This window comes from Equus quagga, chromosome 9 (genome assembly GCF_021613505.1).
Source record: "Equus quagga isolate Etosha38 chromosome 9, UCLA_HA_Equagga_1.0, whole genome shotgun sequence".
Lineage (NCBI taxonomy): Eukaryota > Metazoa > Chordata > Mammalia > Perissodactyla > Equidae > Equus > Equus quagga.
Window position 1 is genome coordinate 81,113,902 of NC_060275.1, and position 21,695 is coordinate 81,135,596.

Below are 21,695 nucleotides of genomic sequence, written 5' to 3' on the forward strand. Positions count from 1 at the left end.
CTTGTTGCTACATGTAGCAATTATTCATTTTTGTTTCTCTGTACTAGTAGTTCATTATATAAAATGCCGCAAGGCGTGTATCCATTATACTGTTGATTTCAGTTTGGTTGTTTAAAGTTTTTGGTTTTTATATATAATACTGCTATGAATATTCTTGTATATGTCTTTTAGTGAACATATGTATGCATTTCTTTGGTGGGTATACCTAGTTGTTCTGGGTCATAGGTTTTATGTATGGTCAACTTTAGTAGATACTAGAAAACATACTTCTAGTAGATAATAGGAAGTGATTGTGCCAGTTTCCACATTCATTAGCACTATATGAGAGTCCTGGTTGTTCCACATCCTTGTCAACACTAGTTATTGTCAGTCTTTGTAATATTAGTCATTCTGATGATAACTAATGAAGTTGAACTCATTTTATGTTTATTGGCCATTTGGACATGCTTCTTTTGTGAAGGGCTTGTTCAAGTCTTTTGTCCATTCTTTTGCCCTACAACTTCATGAAGATATTCTCCTGCATTTTCTTTGGAAGCTTTATTTATTTGAAATTGGCCCTGAGCTAACACCTGTTGCCAATCTTTTTCTTCTTCTTCTTCTCCCCAAAACCTCCCACTGTATAGTTGTATATTCTAGTTATAGGTCCTTCTAGTTCTGCTATGTTGGACACCACCTCAGCATGGCTTGTTGAGTGGTGCTAGGTCTATGCCCAGGATCCAAACTGGCAAAACCCTAGGATATGGAAGCAGAGCATGCAAACGTAACCACTCAGCCACAGGGCCAGCCCCTTATTTATTTATTTTTACATTTAGATCAACAGTTCATATTGAATTGTATATGGGATTCAGATTAAGATTTATTTTTCCCATGTAGGTATAAATTGATCCAGTATAATTTATTACAAAGTCCATCCTTTTGCAACTGTACTGCAGTGTTACTTTTATCATAGAATCAATAGTTCACATATATGTAGACCTGTTTCTGGAATTTTATTATGACCCATTGTTCTATGTGTCTTCCTTTCACCTGCTAATGTAATTTTGAGTTGGAACATTGGTCTATGCTATCTGATACCCTGGAATCTATGACTGCAGGTTGCCCTGTAGCCTTGGCAAGAAGGCCTGAGAAAGTGAAACCAATTAATGTAGAAAATCCAGTCTGAATATTACAACCGGAAACAATAGTAGAGATTAGCTCATCTAATTCCCTTATTTTTAAAATGAGAAAAGAGGTCTACTCAAGTGTGCTGGCTATCTTCTATTTACCCAGCCAAATCCATGCTTCATCCTTCTCCACCTGCTATGCCCATGGAGGTCCCCACGTCAACACACTCTCTTATCTTGTGATTTCCAGTTGGTTCAGCTCATGGGGAACATTGATTTGAAGATGGAGGAAAGTGAGGTCAGATATTTATTCCCTTAGCTATATCCCTGTGGGCTGACTGATTCTTTCTGTAAAAAGTCACATCTCCTGAGGCCAGCCTGGTGGCATAGTGGTTAAGTTTGCGTGCTCCACTTCGGCAGCCAAGGGTTCGCCTCTTCGGATTCCAGGCACAGACCTAGGCACCGCTTATCAAGCCATGCTGTGGTAGGCGTCCCACACACGAAGTGGAGGAAGATGGGCACAAGCATGAGCTCAGGGTCAATCTTTCTCAGCAAAAAGAGGATTGATGGCAGATGTTAGCTCAGGGCTAATCTTCCTAAAAGAAAAGTTACATCTCCCGATGTGTGGCCTTCTCCACACAGCTCTCTTCTTCCAGATACCAATGACCACTCGTTTCTTTTGTCCCAGGCCTGGAGTGTTAACAGCATTCCCCTCTTACTAGCCCCAGGATGCCACATTTGGATTCTGACATTGCATGAGTGGAGGCATCCATATTCCAGACAGGAGAATGAGAGACAGGATTCAAAGAAAAGTCGAAGGGCACAGGCCATCCATCTCTTGATGAAGGTTTCTAGAAGCTGCCACATGACACTTCTGCTCACATTTCATTGACCAGAGCTTGGTCACCTGGCCACAGATAGCTGTAAAGCTGAGAAATGTTCTAGACAGCTAAATGCCAAGCCAAAAATCTTACAAGCTAAGACTATCACTAAGGGATAGCAAGCAGTCTCTATCATGCATGTCACTTTATTCAAGTCTAGTCATTAAACATGTATTTAGTGCCACTCGGGGCCACTCACTATTCTGATCTACAGAGATAAATAATGCCTGGCCCTGGTCCTGTCTAATGCAAGATAGAGATTCCTTCCTCCAACAAAAGGCCACAGTTTTCCTGGTGCTAGGGATTTAAGGGTGCATTAGACAGTGTTAGGGATTTAAGAGTGCATTAGACAGTGCTCCTGCCTTCAGACAGATGACCACGAAGACACACTCTGTTATAACTCTTAGTCAATACAGCTTACCCAGGGGAGATGTGGTGCGGAACAGAAGAGAATTGTCCTCTGAAAGAAGACACTAGTTCACCATGTGGACAAGGAGGAGACAGATCTTTCAAGCTCAGAGGAAGCATGAGGAAGACATAGGCATGGAAATACAGTGTTTCAAGAGAGCAGCAAGGAGCCTAAGAACATAACCTGCATGGAGGACAATGGGTGCAGATGAGGTTAGACAAGTCCACAATGGCCAAGGAAGGTGGGAGTTTATGTGCCAAGCACAGGCATTTGATGAATGCCTCCCCTCACACTACCTGCCAATCTCGTCTGCTGTACATGTCCATGGAGGGCTGGCAATAGGTCGCAAACGAATGATAAGATCATATCAAGAAGTATATCAAGCTCAGGCCTAAGTTATATCCCTCAGGAAATTTACCAGAGATCTGAATCTTGGAATTTCAACCTCCTTGGCTTGAATAATCTGATGGAATTCTGGAATAACTTGCTTGGGTTGACTTATTCCCAACCTTGGGAAGAAAGGCAAGCAGGAGAGAGGAGGGGATCAGGGGGACTCTCACTCCCACCCAAATTCTTGCAATAAAAACAAACATTTAAAATGAAAATTAGGGTTTTTTCTCTCCTCTCAGGTATATTCTGGAAAAGAAGAGGAGGAGAAGAAAGATGGTAAAGGAAGGAGCATTATGCATTCTTATGAGCCCTACTATGTGCCAGACATTATTCCAGCTGCTGGGGCTATAGTGGTGAGAAAGACAGAGTCCCTGCTGTCCCTAAGGAGTTCGTATGCAAATAGAAGGAAAAAATGTTTAATGTGCTTAACATGTAAAATATTCTCAGGTGCTGATAAATGCAATGAAGAAGGTAAAAGAGGATAATATGGTAGAGAATGAGTGAGGACTATTTAGTTAGGGTACGAAGTTCTCTCTAAGAAGTGACATTTGAGCTCAGACCTTGCGTTAGTTTCTTATTGCTGCTGTAACAAATTACCAGAAACTCAGTGACTTACAACAACAACACAAATTTATTATCTCACAGTCCTGGAGGTCAGAAGTCCAACACAGCTCTCACTAGGCTAAAATCAAGTTGTCAGCAGCACCGCATTCCTTCTGGAGGCTCCAGGGAGAACCCGTTTTCTTACCCTTTCCAGCTTTTAGAGGCTGCCTGCGTTCCTGAACTGTGGGTATTTTCCTCTGACTTCAAAATCCACAGAGTAGCACCTTCAAATCTCTGATTCCCTCTCCTGTCTCTTTCCTATACTTATAAGGACACACCCAAACAATCCAGGATAATCTTTCCATCTCAAGATCCTTGGTCACATCTGCAAAGTCCCTCATGCCATGTGAAGTAACACATTCACAAGTTGTGGAGATTAGGATGTGGGCATCATTGGGGGGTATTATTTGGCCTATCACAGACCTAAATGGTGAAACAAAGGCAGCCATGCCCAGATTTTAGGAGAGAACATTTCAAGCAGAAGGAAGAGCAAGTGCAAAGGCCCTGGAGTGGGAATAAACATAGAACCTTTAAGGAACAGAAATACGGAAACAAGGCCACATCTCCAGACCCTAGTCTTGTCTGTTGTAGTTTGAGAAGGAGGCTTGTCCTGTGGTTCTGTCGCATCTTAGAAATCAGAGAGAGTAGACCAAAGCATCCTGAGTCAGAAAAAACAGCTGGCAGATATTTGCTTGTAGACATAATTACTTTGCAGCCTATCCCTGACACTTAGCCAAATTTTTCAAAATCTTATAATCTACTTAAAAAAAAATCCATATCAAGTGTCATTTTTAAAACCTTTGAAACCCTTCATTGGAAATACGCGTCTTTTGGTTTGATGTTGGAACCCATCAGCATTGAATTTTTAAACACACCACCATTCACTATTCTCTACCAGATAAAATCTACAGCTGGAGGAAGGTAAAATATCAAGAATGAAGTGACATTTAAGAGGAAGTTTAGAGTGTCTAGAAAACAGACATTGCTTTTTCTACACAAATATGCATTTTTACAAAGAGCAAACTCATGCAGTTTACATAGTGAAGTAAAATAAGTCAGATGGCATTCTACAAGTCTCACAGAATACATTCGTTCAACATTCCAGGTCCGCAGGATGGTAGACTCAGGAGAAGGTCAAAACTCAACTCCTCCAGAGTTTGCTTTCTGTTGTTGATTATCACAACCCTGAGGACTGTGATATTCTTTCTCTCAAATTAAAAATCTTTTTTCTCTGTGAATTCCGGCAGTTTTAGTGAACCTAAATATCTATTGAAATGCTATGGTGTACGTTCTAACAATAACCACCAGCATCATCACAATAGTGTTTAATGTGTTCTGCTATTACTGTGTCAGTAAGGTAGAATAGACATGGCGGGGACAACCCAGAAATCTCAGCCACACCCCGACAATGTGCTGTCGTCTCCTGGCGGCTCAGTGGATGGTTACAAAGGATCAATAGGGGCCAACCAGCCCACGAGGACGTTCAGACACAGAATAATCAACTAATTGCTGCTGGGTCAGCAAGTGACGGGCTGCAGGGTCCACTCCCAAGGGACAAACCCAGCTCTCCTGGCTGCTGTTCTCCATGAAGTAGCACCTCACTATTGTTGTTTTCTTTTTATTTTCTTTACTTGCTAATTTTAACATTCTTAATATCTTTCACATAAAATGTTTTTAACCATAATATGTAAAAGACACCATCATTCCCAATTTATTCTTCCCAAAGGCAGCAACTGCTACCTACTTGTTTTAGTCTTTTGAGAATTGTCTATGTTTATAATATAGTATTTTATCGAATCGTAACATGTCGTATCATGTCTGTTTTCCTCTCATTTGCATTTTCACTTTGCTCAATACCCTGCGAGAACTTCCACGGCAGCAAGTCAGCATTTTTAAAGTGCCCCATGCAGAATCGCAGACCTCGTGGTTTCTCTGTGGTTCACTGTTTGTCTCTGAAGAAGAAAGTTACTGCAATGTGTCCAGACCGTGGTTTTCAAGAGAAAGAAATCCATTCTGTGCATAACTGGCTTCATCCCAAGGTATGACTTTGCTTTGGCGGTTAGTATATTGTTTTCCTTATCACATCATCTGAGATAATTAAAGGACTTTGAAATGTTGCCTTCATTCCTCTCTTGGCTGGTGAACAGAACTCTCAAAGGCTTTCACGTTTGTCATTTCAACCACTATCCATTTTGACACCCTAGGTCAAGTAATTTCTCAAAGAGAATATATTATAAAATGAGATCCAACTTGGACCCATGACCATTAATTATGAAACAAAGGGGTCATCATCCCTGTGAATTTACAAGAGACATAGAAAAAAAAAGGGTATGAATATTTTTTCATAAATCACATAAAGTGCAAATTCACTTTGCTTTCAGGGGCACATGAAAATGGTGTGAATTCTAGGATGTTTGGCAATTCTCTCTTCAAAGAGGTACCAGTGCCTTAAAATAAAGGATTAAATTAAGATTTCATCAAAATCATACAAAACATAGTTTCAGAAAGTGATGGATCTAAGTAACGTCCAAAAAGATAGTGACTTTCCCCTTTCTGCTGTAAGCAAAGCTGCCTTCAGTCTGGCCCTTATGCTCTTTGTGTCATGTAAGACACAGCCCCCAGAAGACAGGAAGGCAGGACTTACGGCAGTTTGTTTAGTCAGGCCTTGGCCTTGGAACTTTTTATAAGCAAATTATTAAATCTCTGTCTCGGGATATGTCACACCCTCCTAATCAAGAAAAACACAACCTAGAACAACACATTTTTCTTGCCACCAGCAACAGCCACACCTAAAGAGACATTTGCTATGATATATGGTATGTGAGCTTTCTTATCAAGCAGGCTTATTTCATGTTATTTTGTTTTGTAACAGCTTTATTGAGGTGTAATTCACATACCGTACAATTCACCCACACTTGGGTTTTAGTTCAAGTTTCTCAACATCACTAAGCCTTAGTCTTTTATCCATAAAACGGGAATAATAATACTACAACCCACTGATCTGCTGTGCAAATGAAATGCCTGTGCCCCATCTATTCCATGGCACATAGTAAGTACTGAACAAAGAAAACAGAATGGAATAACAAGGTAGCATTTTTATACACTCAGCTTTGTCTTTGAATTTTATAATCTATCATGTCTCTGATGCTGATTTCCTATTTTAACAGACAGTGGAAATCTTAATCCTGTTGTTTTATGGTAATTTCAGGTACACAATCCAGCTCAATTCAGTACCTTATCAGCCTCTGCTGGTTAAAAACTTGGCCAGTGAAATATTTTGCCCCTCCCCTGCCGTGGGGTAGAGCTGGCTTCACCAGGGCCCTTACGATGTTGTGGCTAACTTGCACCCACTGGTGCTGCTGCTGTGGAGACTCGCCTCTCTTCTCTTGGGATGGACGGTGCAAAGAGACATGTGACTCCAGTGACCTTGATGGTCTCCTCTGCCATCTTGGGCCCCCGAGGCCGCTTGCTGCTACCTCTGGTGCCCTCCAAATTTTCGGCGGAGCAGGGCCGCCTCCAGGCTTAGCCTCAAGAGGCCCAGGCAGGAAATGGGGTAAAGGTCTGCTGTCACACTTCAACTCCAAATGTCAGCCCCTCTCTGCACTGCCGTGGAGGAAGAAGGGGAAACAGGACCCTGCCCCGACTTTCTTCCTCTCTCCAGACTCTCTCTGCTCCTCCCTCTGCTCAGGCTCACTGGACAGCAGAAGAAGCTGGACTCGTTGCTCTGTTGGTTTCCATTAAAACCCCACAGTCCCTCTGACCCCAGGTAAGTGGAAGTCTGAAGGGAAGGTGAACCTGAGGAAAAAAAGCGGAACAGTCCATGCAGGTTGACATGTCTAATGAGTCACTATAGCCAAGTGGCATTCCACATTAATCCATACCTCTACCAGTCTGATCTTCCCTCAGCACCACAAAACGTTCTCCGTTTCCTTCTCTGGGTGCAGGTTTGTTACTTATTTTTCTTTCTTGGAAGATGAAATCTGAAGGGATTCATAATTCTGGGTTGACAATTCTTTGTCCTTCCTTCTTGCTTCCGTTCTTTGGTCTCCGATGTTGTATACAGTCATGTGGCGTTCAACAACAGGCATGCGTTCTGAGAAACGCCTCGTTAGACGATTTCGTCATTGTGCCAACGTCAGAATGTACTTACACAAACCTAGATGGTATAGCCTATTACACACCTAGCCATAGGGTACTAACCTTATGGAGCCACTGTCGTACATGTGGTTTGTCATTGGCCAAAACATTGTTATGTGGCACATGACTGTATTCGAAGTACAGCCCTATATGAGATGCTATGGGTTAAATAACATACCCCTTCAAAAATTTACATGTCGACATCCTAGCTCCCAGTACCTCAGAATGTGACTTCATTTGGGAATAGTGCCATTGAAGATGTAATTAGTTAAGATGAAGTCATACCATTAGGGTGGGCCCCTAATGCTGGTGTCCTTATAAAAAAGGGAAATTTGACACCGAACACACGCGAGAGATAAAGGCAAGATTAGCGTGATGTTTCTACAAGCCAAGGAAGCCCAAAGACTGTCAGCAAACTACCAGAAGCTGGGAGGGAAGCCTGGAACAGACTCTGTCTCAGGGCCCTCAGAAGGAACAAACACAGCTGACATCTAGATCTCGGACTTCTAGCCTCCAGAATTGTGAGACAATAAATTTCTGATGTTTTAGTTTGTGGTACTTTGTTATGGCAGCCCCAGGAACCTAATACATGGGACATAGTGTGTCGTCTTTCCAGCCCACCACTGTTCTGAGAAATCTCCCTCCCTCCCCACCTACCACAGGGGCAGCCACGTTGAACAGCACGACCCGGCCCCTGGCTGAGTTCACTGGGAAATTGCATTTGAGACCAGAGAGCAAGTCTCCAGTGACTGAAGCTGAAAAGTATAAAACTTGGCAAGTGCCAAAACCGTGTTTTCTACAACAAAAAGAAAGCCAGTCGGCCACAAAACAAAGCTGGCACCCAGAGAAGCAGAGAGACGAGGCTGGGAGAGAGAGCTGGCAGCTTCCCAGCCTGGGCTTCGTCTGTGCCCCAGGCCCCAGCTCTATCCGGACCTGGCTGTGACTTGAATTCCAGGAGACTGCAGTGACGATCAGGTCAATGCCTCTTTCTGCTCAGGCTGATTTGTACGAGGTTCGTGGCACTTGTAACTTAGACTCTAGGTAAGCTATTCTCCCAAACTCACGTTCTCTTATTTTTCATGATAAGTGAGAGATTGCTGCTCTAAGTGACTACGCTCTTACCAGACATGGGTTCCGGATCCAGAAAAGAGTCCTAATTAAAATTAAACAGTGAAAAAAATACATAGTAACTTTTGTTGGAACATTCTTTCTTCAGTGAAATTTTAAGCCATCATAAAGAACAAGAAATTAGATTAGTTTCTTTACCTTTTAGATTAAAACCAAAAATAATTCAATAACAGGCAACTTTTATCTTTCATTAACATATTGGAATGTTTGTTAGCCTACAGACGCAGCGCAGTTCCTTCATTAATTAAAAGTCATCTTGCAGAGTTGATGGGGATGTCTGTGAAAGTTAGAGTCATTTCAACTATTTATTATGTTTTCATTAACTTTATTTTCAAAGAATACGTTAGCCCTGTGAAAAGTTTCAAAATGCCTGGCTCTTAGCCTGAGAAAATATTTGCTATTTGGTGTATTAACAATAAGGCCTTTTCCCGTCTGCCCATTACTACATTTTGTAGAATCTCAGAAAATAATGACTTAGTTTCCATTCTGATTTACACACTTCTTAATGGCTTCTAACCTGTCTAGAGACATCATCTCAAAGGCTACCAGCTATATTTCAGGAAAGAATAAGCAAATGAAATTTGATGTTGGAGATTAAAAAACAAATTCAGCAATTCTCATGCTGCTTTGCATACTAATTGAGGAATAGATTAGTTTTCTGTTGCTGGATAAGTTCACCCCAGAACTTGGTGGCTTACCACGGCATTAAATATTTATTATCTCCCAGTTTCTGTGGGTCAGGAATTTGAGAATGGCTTAGATGGCTAGTTCTGGCTCAAAATTTTCCATGAGTTTGCTGTCAAGATGTCGGTCAGAGTTATTGTCTTCTGAAGGCTTGACTGGGGCTGGAACACTCGCTTCCAAGGGGGCTTACTCTTACGACTGGCAAATTGATGCTGGCTGTTGTCGGGGTGTCAGTCCCCCTTCTCAGAGCACTGCTGAAGTGGCCTCATGACAGGACACTTGCCTTCACCCAGAATGAGTTATCCAAGAGACAGCAAAGGTGGGAGCTGCAATTTTTTTTAATGACCCAGCCCTGGAGGACACTCTGTCATTTCACAATATCTTGTTGGTTACACAGGTCAGCTCTATTCCATGTGGGAAGGTGAGACTACCGAGAGGTAAAAACCATTTGGGACTCCAATCAGCTTGGCGGCTTCCTACTCTACTACAAGTGTCATTGAGAAAACGAATTCTATGTAAAAGGTACAGAAATGCTCTTTAAAAATGAAAACATATTAAGAAACTATTTAAAAATGTAGTAATAGAGACATAGAATTCTAGAATCAGAAAGAAACTTGGATACTAACCAGTCTAACTTGGTTGTGGAGACTGAGACCCAGAAAGGTGATAATACTTTTCTAACTTCACATAGCAGGTGAGTAACTGAATCAGGATTAGATCTGGGTCCCTTTGCTCTTGATTAGGGCTTGTAGTGAATAATCTGGCGTGGAAACCAACATCCATTCCAACATGCCTTCCCATATAGAGGCTGAAAAACCTAAACATTGTGATTCCCAAACTCCCTTGTAATTAGGGTCTGGATGTGATGTCGGCTCAGGCAATCCAAGTGCTGACTTGAGATGTGGAAATTAGAAGCGATGGAGAGAAGGGGCTGCTGCAACTTGTGCTGCTTCTGTTGGTGAAGGTGGCCACAGAGGAGTTGCATTGTTCTGTGGCAGGGGTAACAGAAGTCCCGGTGCTCTGGTCACCAGCGTGGTGAGGGCCAAGGGGCAGGGCTCAGAAGGGTTAGTATGCACCTAGCAGATGTGACATGGCTTTAAGACTAAGAGTTGTAGCAATGGCTTCATGATCTGAAGAACTAATAAGCTAATGTATTCTTGGAGTGAACAATTTCAGTGAGGTTTGCCACAACCAGGAAGATGAGGAATTAGGTAGTTAGCATCTCCCTTGGAGGGCCAGGTCTATAGGGTGGTTCTTTGAGTTGTTCCTGGATTCCAAGCCCAGAGCTGTTATTTCAGTTCTTCCAACAATTTTGTAAGCACCTAATTCCCTGTATTAAATCTGATCCTCATAAAATAGTTAGAGCAGTGCCTGTTATCTACACCTAAATTCTATTACAGAGCATGTTAATAGATAAAAATGAGAAAGCAGCCTGACATATGGAAACTGGCCTGATACTTACAGCTAGATCTCACAGTTGTTAGGAACTAGCCTGGCCCTTACACATAGGCTGTGGTGTTCTCCTGTTGAACGTAGACAATTTCTCAGAATGTCAGCTTCAGACAAGGTCCCCCTGTTGACCATGATAGATCAAGACACAAACAACACCTCTCTGTATCATGCCTGAACATGGACAAAACTATGAATATTGTCTAAATCACAAAAATGTCCAAACATCTATAATCTTAACATTCCCTCTTTCTAGATAAGATTTATTAAGATACCCAATCATAGCCTTGCCCTTCTTCCTGACAGCATCCAATCCAGACACAAGGTCTGTTCCCTGCACCCCTTCCCAAATCAACTAGCATACACCAAATCCTAACTCCCTCTCACTGTGACAAGTGATAAACCCAACAGATGTCCTCCTGCTGACCTTTAGCTGAAAGCCATTGACATGCATAATTTGGTTTGAAAACCTCACGCTGCGCTAGTGGTATGGACTATTTATATCGGTTACTTTCTATGAATAAATAAACAATTCACTGTAGAATTAGTATTCCTTTTCTGCCTTTTTCTTACCTGTGCTTCTTTATGAAAGCCAAAAAATGCCATAATAGCAGTTTTGTGTCACCAAAAGCCCAGCAATAATATATATCAAAAGACGAAAAGAAAATCATAAAAGAGAGGATAAACAGCAAGCTTACAAGGCAATTGAACATTAGGGATAAGCAATTATATAGTGAATTGGATAATAATATGATTTCTTGAATGCCCATAATATGCCAGACACTTGGGACAGTCATTTATGTATATCACTGACTTCCTCATCACAACTCTACTACGAAGTAGGAATTTTAATTCCCATTCTGTGGATGAGAAGAACTGAGGCTCTGGAGCCTAACGACTCGCTTGGCAGAGTCCTCCCACTTACCAAGTAGTAGTGCTGGGATCCAAACTTGAGTTGCTAAAGATCATGTGTTTCCACAACAGAAATAGAGATAATATGGACATTTCTGAATGAAAACAAAACACAATTTTCCCCTAAGTATTAGGTCTTTGGCTTTGGTGCTATTTGTCAGAATAGGGAAGCATCTGTTCAACTACTCAATGGGTACTGTGAGGAAATGTTCTAAGAAACCTTTGATCGAGTGCCCATTTCCTATTTAGAGCTGAAGACCTTGTCATATAATCCATGATTTTACTTCTGTCTTAGGGAAAATATGAAATCAACAAAATGAGAATATAAGCAAGTTATACCAAAATTTGTGTCCCTCTTTCCTAAAAAATAAATTCCATGTGAAATGGAACAGACAATGCCCCTGCTTGCTCTTTCATGGAAGACTAAAGAAACGAGAGTGATTAACTTGAGGGAGGAAATTCCATTAATACATATAATGTGAGCTCATGATTAAATGTTGTTACTCCCAAACCCTTCTGCCTTAGGAGAGTTTGTAAAAAAGGTTAAGTCCTTCTGACTCTGAGCCAGTCATCTGGTCATGAGTAAAAGCTTCTGTGACCAGTCCCTCAAATCTGGGGGAGGAAGGGAGTATCCGGGTCGGCGCAGACATCTGAGGGAAAAAAGACAGGCTTTTACAAGCAGAACAAGGAAACCAACATGGTTAATATTTGAACTTTGCTTATTTTTATGTTGAGAAGCATGATTACCCCTTGTCTGACTCTTGTTATCCTGAGACCATAGGACTTGTTCGAGGAGCTCCCAGCAGCTCAATGTGTCTAGAGGGAAAGGAGACTGGGGAACTGTGGTTTGTTACTTTGGTTGTAAGTGACAGAAATCCAACTTGCTCTGGCTTTGGCCAAAAAACAGAGTTTTAGTGATGATGGGATCAAGAAAAGGGTAATAACAACTAAGTTGCCAGGGAAGCAGGATGAAAATGAACTTCAGGAACCACTGAACCAGTGCTGGGAGCATAACAGGCATTCAATAAATATTTACTGAATAAAAGAATGAACTAGAAATTGGCATGATGCCAAGTCTCTCTCTGTCTGACTTCTCTCTCCTTAGAAATTTGTCTTTCTTACCTGAGAGAAAATATGGCCACTGACAGCTAAGGAGGCTTATGTCTTATAGCTTCTCTTGCTAGAGAGGACTAACCTCGCCAAGCCCTCTCTCAGTTGCAGGTGGAAAAATTCCATGAAACAACTTTGATTGGGTCATCTGGGGTCAGGTGCCTGTTTCCAGACTGATTAGCTGTGGCCAGCACAGCAAGGTCATATAAGAAGATCAAAGTTCCCACAATAGTCACGTGAATTTGGGTGGGAGGTGGGAAAGGAGGAATCTGTGTACCTCGGGGTGATGTCATCAGCCTGCAAAGAGGATGCTATTAGCGATAGCCCTTAGGGAGCACGTCACTGTGTCTCTGCATTAGTTTGCTGGGGCTGCCATAACAAAGTACTACTGTCTGGGTGACTTAAACAAGGGAAATATATTTCCTCATCTTTCCAGAGGACAGAAGCCCAACATCAAGGTGTCAGCAGGGTTGGTTTCTTCTGAGGCCTCTCTCCTTGACTTCTGATCTTCACATAGTTTTCCATCTGAGTCTATGCCCTGGTCTCTTCTATAAGGACACCTGTTAAACTGGATTAGGGCCCACTCTATCGATCTCATTTTAACTTAATTACATCTTTAAAGACTCTATTTCCAAATATGATCACGTTTTGAGGTACTGGGAGTTAAGACTCCACATATGAATTCAGGCAGCACAGAATTCAGCCCATAATAAACTCCAATAAGAATATTGCGGGGGCTGCTCATTACACAGGGTTTTCTTCAAGTTCTTTCTGATCTGGGTATCAGAGAAAGTTGTGTGGCTTCTTTTTAGATTATGGCCACTACGATTTACCCAAATAGTCATGTTTTCCCATTTTTCCTGGCTTTTATGAGGCTTATTGGCTAATATGTGACCCATTTGGAGGACTTCATAGTATGAATTTCTGTATAGTCCTATTTTCCAGCTATATTTTATGTTCCTAACTCGTGTTCCCTTTTTTCTTTCTCATCCATTTATAATTCGTGTTATCTTGCTACGTGATGTGAGTCTCTGCATCCTCCATATGTATCTATAGCAGTATTCCATATGTTTGATAGACAAATAAATAAGCTCTGAATTCATCAACTGTATTTATATAAGTAGAACATAAGCAGAGGAAGCTTATATGCTAATAATAAAAGTCCTTTGTGATACATCACCTCAAATCTTTTTTTGGTAAGAAGCAGAGCCTATAAATGAATATGTAAATTGGGGAAAAAAGAGATGTGTCACAAAATATCTTTAAAAAATCCAATGGTAACTAGGCAAATCTGTGCTGAAATTAGCACAAACTGGTGAAAATAAGCATCCCTTAATTGATTTTTCCCTATATTTGCCTGGAAGCAGACAAAGTGTAGGAGGAGTCGGGCTGTTGCGAGATGTAAAGCATTTTCCTGAGCTCCATCAACTTCTGTTAACGGGCAGCGATGCCATTCTGGTCCTGGGCCAGCCGCCCAGTGCACTTAGATCTGTTTGACAGGCTGGCTGGCGACAGGCGCTGCGTCAGAAACATGGCACCACACACAGAGCACTGTTTAAGCAAAGCACGTCCAAAGAGAACTGACTTCAGTGACGCCAGCAGAGAGCAAATGGCCTGAGCCCAGGTGGCCTCGTGGTGAGGAGGATGGAACTGACCTGACACCAAATAGCTGCACCTCCCCAGGCCTCTGCCGGGCCTCAAGTCATAGGACCCCCCATGCCGTGAACAGCCACAGTGGAAATGGACCCCAACAGCCTGGGAGCCTTTCATTCTATTTCATTTAGCTAATGGGGTGGACTCACAAATGTATTTTTAAGGATACATTGCCGTTTCCTGAATTCTCTGCTTCACCATTGTCACAAATGACATTCAGTAATTTGTCTAGCATTAATTCCACAGTGACAGTTTAAAAGGAATCAAGCAGGGGTCCAAAGTGCTCCTAAGGGGAGCGAAGGTGTCAGTGATCTTAAGGGTGAGTTGCTGTGGGCACGTGTGCTCCAAGTGAGAGCAGAGAGAGGGAGAGGAGGGGAAGGAGGGGAGAAGACACGAAATAAACACTTGATGGGATGCAGGCCCCTCAGACCTGAGACTCTTACAGGTAATGGGTGAAACGGAGCATTACACCCCCAAGTTCACAAGATTTTAAAATCCAGAGTAAAATATACCTTCAATGGGCTCAACAGAAAAAGGATGTTAGGGGAAAACTGAGGAAATCTGAATAAAGTATGCACTTTACTTAGTAAAAATGTATCAATATTTGTTCATCAATTATACAAATCTAACTTACTAATATAAAGTGTTAATAAGAAGGAAAATTGGGTGTGGGGTATACAGAAACTGTCTGTACTATCTTCCCAATAAGTCTTTAGATTTAAAACTGTTGCAAAATAAAAAGTTTATTTAGAACATATTTTTCTATATATTATTATATTATACAATAGAGAGTATCATTTCATACTGTATACATATTATATTATTACTTATCTATCTATGTATACAAACTCAATAGAGTTGCTTCAAAATTACCTATAATCTGAGGAACAAAGGGGGATATTGGTGGGGGTATGGAGGAAAGGAGATTGGCTATGACTCAATAATTGTTGAAACTGGGTGATGGACACGTGGACGGACATACTATATTACCTCTTCTACCTTCACACATTTGAAATCCTTCATAATAAAAAGTTTAAAAATATATACCCCCGTTAAACTGAGAACTAAGAAGAAATATACTCATGAACTCTAGACCAGGCTACTTTTTTCCTACATGGGTGTTTGCATACTTTGCAGCTGAAGAGTAGCATATTTTAGTGGTGCTAAAGGGTGTATGCTTCCCATTTTGTAGGGCAAGTCGATGGTATTGATGTGTGTCAAAGCATGCGCTTCAGCGGCTTTCCTTTCAGTGGGAGGCATTATGTTGGGCTGACCCATCACCCCCACTGCCCCCAATGATCAGTGGCAGACACTGGCTTCTCCAGATGGGGTCAGAGCCAGTGGAGCCAGAGCTTTGGAAGAACATTTTTCTCTGTATGGTGTTAAAGCAAGCAACTCAAGTTCTGGGTTTGATCTGGGTAAAAGCTCCTTAGCCATCTGTCACGTGAAGCAGGAACTGATAAGCTCCTCCGTACTTTGTCTGCCACACCCCTCACTGCCGCTAGAACAGTGCCATAAACAGATGGTAGCCATTAGTAAGAGGGCACCTTGAAATCTTCTTCTGAGAGTGCCCCATTAAGCTACTCTTCCTCCTGCATCCCTCTTAGGGGAAAAGTATTAGTATCCATCCAGGCTCCCAAACAAGATGCCTGGGAGCCATTCTTGTTTGACACCTCCTTCTCCTCAACCTTCTAGAATGCAACCAGTCACCAAGTTCTGCAGATACGACCATCTTCTCTTCTCTCAAATCTATTCTCACCTCTCCATCCCTGTTGCCCATTCGAAGTTCAAACTCCCATTCTCCATCACCTGGATTCTTATGATGGTCTCCTACCTAGCTTAACCCTGTTTTCAACCCCTGCAATCCACTTCAATGCTGCCACAAAGATGAGTAATATGATCATCTCACTCACTTTCTGGGAAGCTCCTCAATATTGCCCCACAACCTTCAGGATGAAGAATTTGCTTCTTAGTTTGGAACACAGGGTCATCAACAATCAGGCCTCTGCCTCCCTCTCCTTCCTTTCATGCCCCATTCCTCCACCAAGTTCAACTGCTCGTAGTTCCCAGAATGGTGTCCTATCACTTTATCTCTGCTCCATGGTCCCCTCCTCCTAGGGTGCTCTGTCCATACCTGTCCTCTCAGTGAACACCGGCATATCTTTCAAGACTGAGTTCAAGCATCACACCTTAAGGAAAACTGTCCTGATCAAGGCCTGCCAATAGGCCAGTGTGGGGTAAATCCAGTCACACTCCACTCACTGAATCTTGTGCTCTGGCATAGGAACTACATGAGCCCAGAGGATGAGGGTCTAATTTACAAAAATTGGCACTCTACGTGCTAGCTGCAAACCTCCTGCCCAAGCGGAATGTACTGCTCCCTCTCTTGCATCTCCACGATACTTCATACACACTGGTGGCCACTCATTGCACTTGTAGTTTAATGGAGGGAGATGAGACAGAGATTTGAATCTATAGCCCACTCAGGGCAATGCCATCTCTTTTCTGCCTTGTAGCTGTTGCACCCAGCACAGACCCTGGTGCATCTTAGGCACTTAATAAATAATTGTTGAGTAAATGAAGCCATAAATGATGTCCTAGTTCAGAGCACTATATTGTTATATATTATGATTATATTTATTTAAGGCACAGTTTGCAAACAAGCCATGTATTGGAACATCAGAATTTCACATCTGAAAATGCAGGATCTGGTTCAGTGAGCCATGCTGGTAAATCTCCAACTCATGACTAGTGATCTCAAGATCCTCATTAGGGGCATCCTCAGGAAGAGGCAGAGCCCGCTGTTTCGAACCGCCAGTCTCCTGCTCACTTGCAGAAAGGCAGAACAGTTGGGAGAGCTCACAACAGGAGGCCTGTTGAAAACAAGTTGTGGTTTCACCCTGCGTTTGGATTTCTGTGCAGGGAAGGGCACTTCCTCTTGCATTTGTGAGAGCCAAATAACACATTCTGGGTGGAGAGGATTGTGCTTGTAAACCTAGTGTTAGACACATGAAAAGGCAGCAGCATCCTAGAACTAGCTGAACACATTGCTTGGAGCAAAAACTTGTGTGGCAGGCAAGCAAGGATAGGAGATGGCTTTTGCTACCTCATTTTCTGCTGGGTTTGCAATATGAGGGAGGCCTTGTTGATTTCTATAGAGGCTGTTATGCTTGGCAATACCCTCTGGTTAGCCATGGTTGAATACTTGCTAACTTGTGAATTCTTCAGAAGAGAAGAGAATATAAATAGATTCCAAGCCCCTCCTTGTCTTCCCTTCATTGCAGTTAACTTAGGGCAGCGGGAGACAGTAAGCTGTGGACCCAGGCACTGTCTAGAGAAGTAGACAGGCCGTGAGTTTGAGGCAAGCTGAGTCCTTGTCTGTTTCACTTCCATGGTGGTATTCACCAGCAGGGCTATTTTGGTCTATTTTAAGGAAGAAGACAATCAGACCCTAGAAGACCGTGTCAGAAAAGCAGCTGGAGAAAAAAAAATTAAAGCCATATGTCTTGGAGACAGAAATAAAAATTTGGGTTTTGTTAGATACAATGTTCCTATTCCCAATATCATTAAATCCCTAAGAATTAGGAGAGAAAAGTATATGGGGTTTCTGCATGCACAAGGCATTTATTCTCTCTTCTGTTTCTTAATTTGGCATTTTCTTTCTTGAAATACAAAATCCAGTAAATGTTCTTTAAATGGAAAGAAAAAGGCATTAATGAATGCCAGAAAACAGTTTCCCAGCCAGCTAGCCAAACCACAAATATCTAAAAATATGATTTTGTTTTTAATAATATAACGAACAGAAGAACATTAAATAGAAATATAAAGAGAAGGAGAAAAATGTATTCTAAACGTCTGTCAAAAAGATTTCCAACTTCAGGTAGTTTGGAGAAGACAGATGAAGAGAAATAGCTAATCAATGATGGAACTCAAAACCCAGTGTTAGCAAAATTGAGAAGATATCGGTGGTCAATGAACTCTAAACCCTCACATGCGCTTAGTCAGCCACCTAATTTGAGTCACTTGAAATTCACTCACCGTTCAGTGACTGCATTTTCCTCATCTGTAAAATGGAGCCAAGGAGCCCACGTTATGAACTGAGAGACTAAAGATGGCATAATTTGAAGATATTAGCGCCAGCACCTGTATTTTCTAAGTACCATTCTTCCTCTGGGGAGGCTGGTAGGCTGACTTAAGCCTGCAGAGGATGGCCTCCACATCCCTGAAGCTGGGAAAGAAGCAAGATCATCCGTAACTACTCGGGGACCGTCTCTTCCAAGAAGTTTTCTCTAACCTGCTCCATATCCCAGGAGGGAAGGCTTAGACTCCTCATCCGTCTTCACAAAATGCCTGGACATCTCTCTTGGTGATTTAAACAGGTTATTGTAATGCAGTGCCTACTGTCTCCCTCCTTAGATGATAAACTTGAGAGCCAGCCGGGGTATCTCTACACCTCTGGTACCAAGTACAGTGGCTGGAACACGAATTAACAAATGTACATGAAAGCTTTCTTTCCTTTGTATCGAAAGAACTAGGGTGACTTCAGTTGTTCTACCCTATGATTATGTAATTCTTGTCAGGTTTCAGCACTAGCAGACAGGATGCATTATTCTTAAGGATACATCAACTACAATTTTATAAACAGAAACTAGGGTACATATGCTAACTACATCTAGACCAGTGCTTCTGCAACTTCAGTGTGCATGCAAAGCATGTGGGGATCCTGCTAAAATGCAGATTCTGATTCAGTTGGTCTGGGGAGGGGCCTGAGATTTTGCGGTTCTGAAAAGCTCCCAAGTGATGTCAGTGCTCTTGGTCCACAAAGTAACAGTGACTTTAGGCAGATGGGGTTTAATTTTCTCTCCTTAAAGTTAAGTCCAGGGGTGAGCAGTTTAGGGCTGCTTTGGAGGTTCCGCCATGTCATCAGGGGCCCAGGCTCCTGTCTTTCTGCTTTGCTATCCTACGTATGTTTTACAACCTCAGGGTCTCCTCCTGTCAAGGCTGCCACTCTGGCCACCACATCAATACTATAGGCAGGAGAGAGGAGGAAGAACCAAGGACAAATGGGTTCATGGCTCGGTCAGCCCCTTCTGCAGAAGCTTTCAGGAAAAGCCCCACTCAATAACCCATTACGTAGGAAAAACCCAGTTCTCCCTTGCGTTTCTCCTTTACTCTCACACTACTACTGTACTCAACAACACTTCTGACACCAGATGTATGAGGTGTTTCTCCCACACCAAGCAACTCTGCAGCATCAGCTGGGTGTCCTGCAATTTAACCTAATTCTGACTCATCTACTAGAGAGAGCATAGGATTCCACAGGCTAAGGGCTCAGTCCCACAAGACTGCCCACCCCTCCCCCCACTTCAGATGCCAATCACAAGTCCAGGGTGTCACCTGTGCTTCTGACCGACTGGCTACAAATCGGAGGTTCCCACAGCCCCCTCCCCAGGTTTGATGAATTTCGTAGGGTGGCTCACAGGACTCAGGAAACCAGTTTACCTACTAGATCACCAGTTTATTACAAAGGATATTACTCAGAAACAGCCAGATGGAAGAGATGCATTCAGTGAGGTATGGGGAAAGGGGCTTAGAGCTTCCATGCCCTCTTTGATCACACCACTCGCCTAGAACCTCCATGTGCTCACCACCCCGGAAGCTCTTGGAACCCCATTCTTTGGGTTTTTATGGAGGTTTCATTACATAGGCATGATTGATTAAATCTTTGGCCATTGGCAATCAATTTGACCTCCCAGCCTCTCTCTCCTTCCTGGAGGTAAGGGGGTGTGGAGACTGAAATTCCAACCATGCAGTCATGTGGTTGGTTCCCCTGCAACCAGCCCCCAACCTTAGGTGCTATCCAGAGTCATCTCATTAGCATAAACTAAGGTGTGGTTGAAATAAGTTTGTTATGAATATCAAGACAACTTTATCAGTCATCACTTAGGAAATTCCAAGGATTTTAGGAGCTCTGAGCCAGTAAGGAGGACAAAAACCAAATATACATTTATTAGAAATCACAATATCACATTCACTTACTTCTCATTGGCTAAAACTTAGTCACCTATCTAAAGGAAAGCTTGAAAATGCGGTTTTTCAGTTGGGTACATTGCAGATAACATTGAATTGAGGCTCTCTTAGTATGAAAGAAGGGGGAAATGAGTGCCAGGTAGACACCAGCAGTCTCTACTATGAGTCAGGTCAGAGTGTTATGGACACCCTGTTAGTCATCCATGGTCTTAACCTCCGGACTGTGCCTCATTCCTCAAGAGATCTCACTGTTACCCTGTTCAAGTACACATGAAAAGTCAGCTATCTTTGTGGTAAATTCTGTTTTGTATGCTCCCTGACTTCTCTTCTTGACTGAAGCCATCATCACACTTGGCTCTAAAACTTGAAGAAAGTCGGGGTGGTGGGGGGCGCCTGACCCGGTGGCATAGTGGTTAAGTTCAGTGCACTCCGCTTTGGCATGCTCTGCTTCAGTGGCCTGGATTTGTGGGTTCGGATCTCAGGTGAGGACCGACACTACTCATCAGCCATGCTGTGGCAGCAACCCACATATAAAATAGAGGAAGATTGGCAACAGATGTTAGCTCAGGGTAAATTTTCCTCAGTAAAAATAAATAAATAAAATGAAATGAAATGTATATAAAAAAAAAAAAAGTTGGCGGAAGCCAGCTCGTCAAACCCTTGCTGCTTCCTCTTTGGAAGAACATGAATATTCGATGCTTAGTTTTGTTCAGGCTTTATTTGCCTCTGTGGGTTCTAGGATGCCAGGGAAACCCTGTTACTGTGACATCAGCTGAGATCCTGGGAGGCCCTCCAGCTTATTGTCCCTGAGGTTATGGCCCATAAATAAGGGAGTGAGTCCAAAGAGGATTTGCTGTTTTCTCTACTCAGTGCCAATTCAGTTCATTCCTTGAGTAGCAGGGGAGTCACCCAAGGTGAAAAAACAATATCAGCCCATTGATTTCTGCCTGGGCAATCACATTCTTTTCCTGGCTCTTTGCCCAAGACTTCCAGGGAGCAGGCAGGGGCCAAGAAGCAATAGGCATTCCTGAAAGGGAGGCTGACTGAGTGATTAAAATGATGGCACCTGTCAGTGGCTTACAGGCAATAACAGATGACACAGGTGGGGTGCTCTCTGAGATGCCATCCCTGTGCCCTGAGTCATGATGTGGAAGACAGGGAAAAGCTCAGATCAGAAAGAAGCAAGAGAAAGGCTTTCCTTTGTTT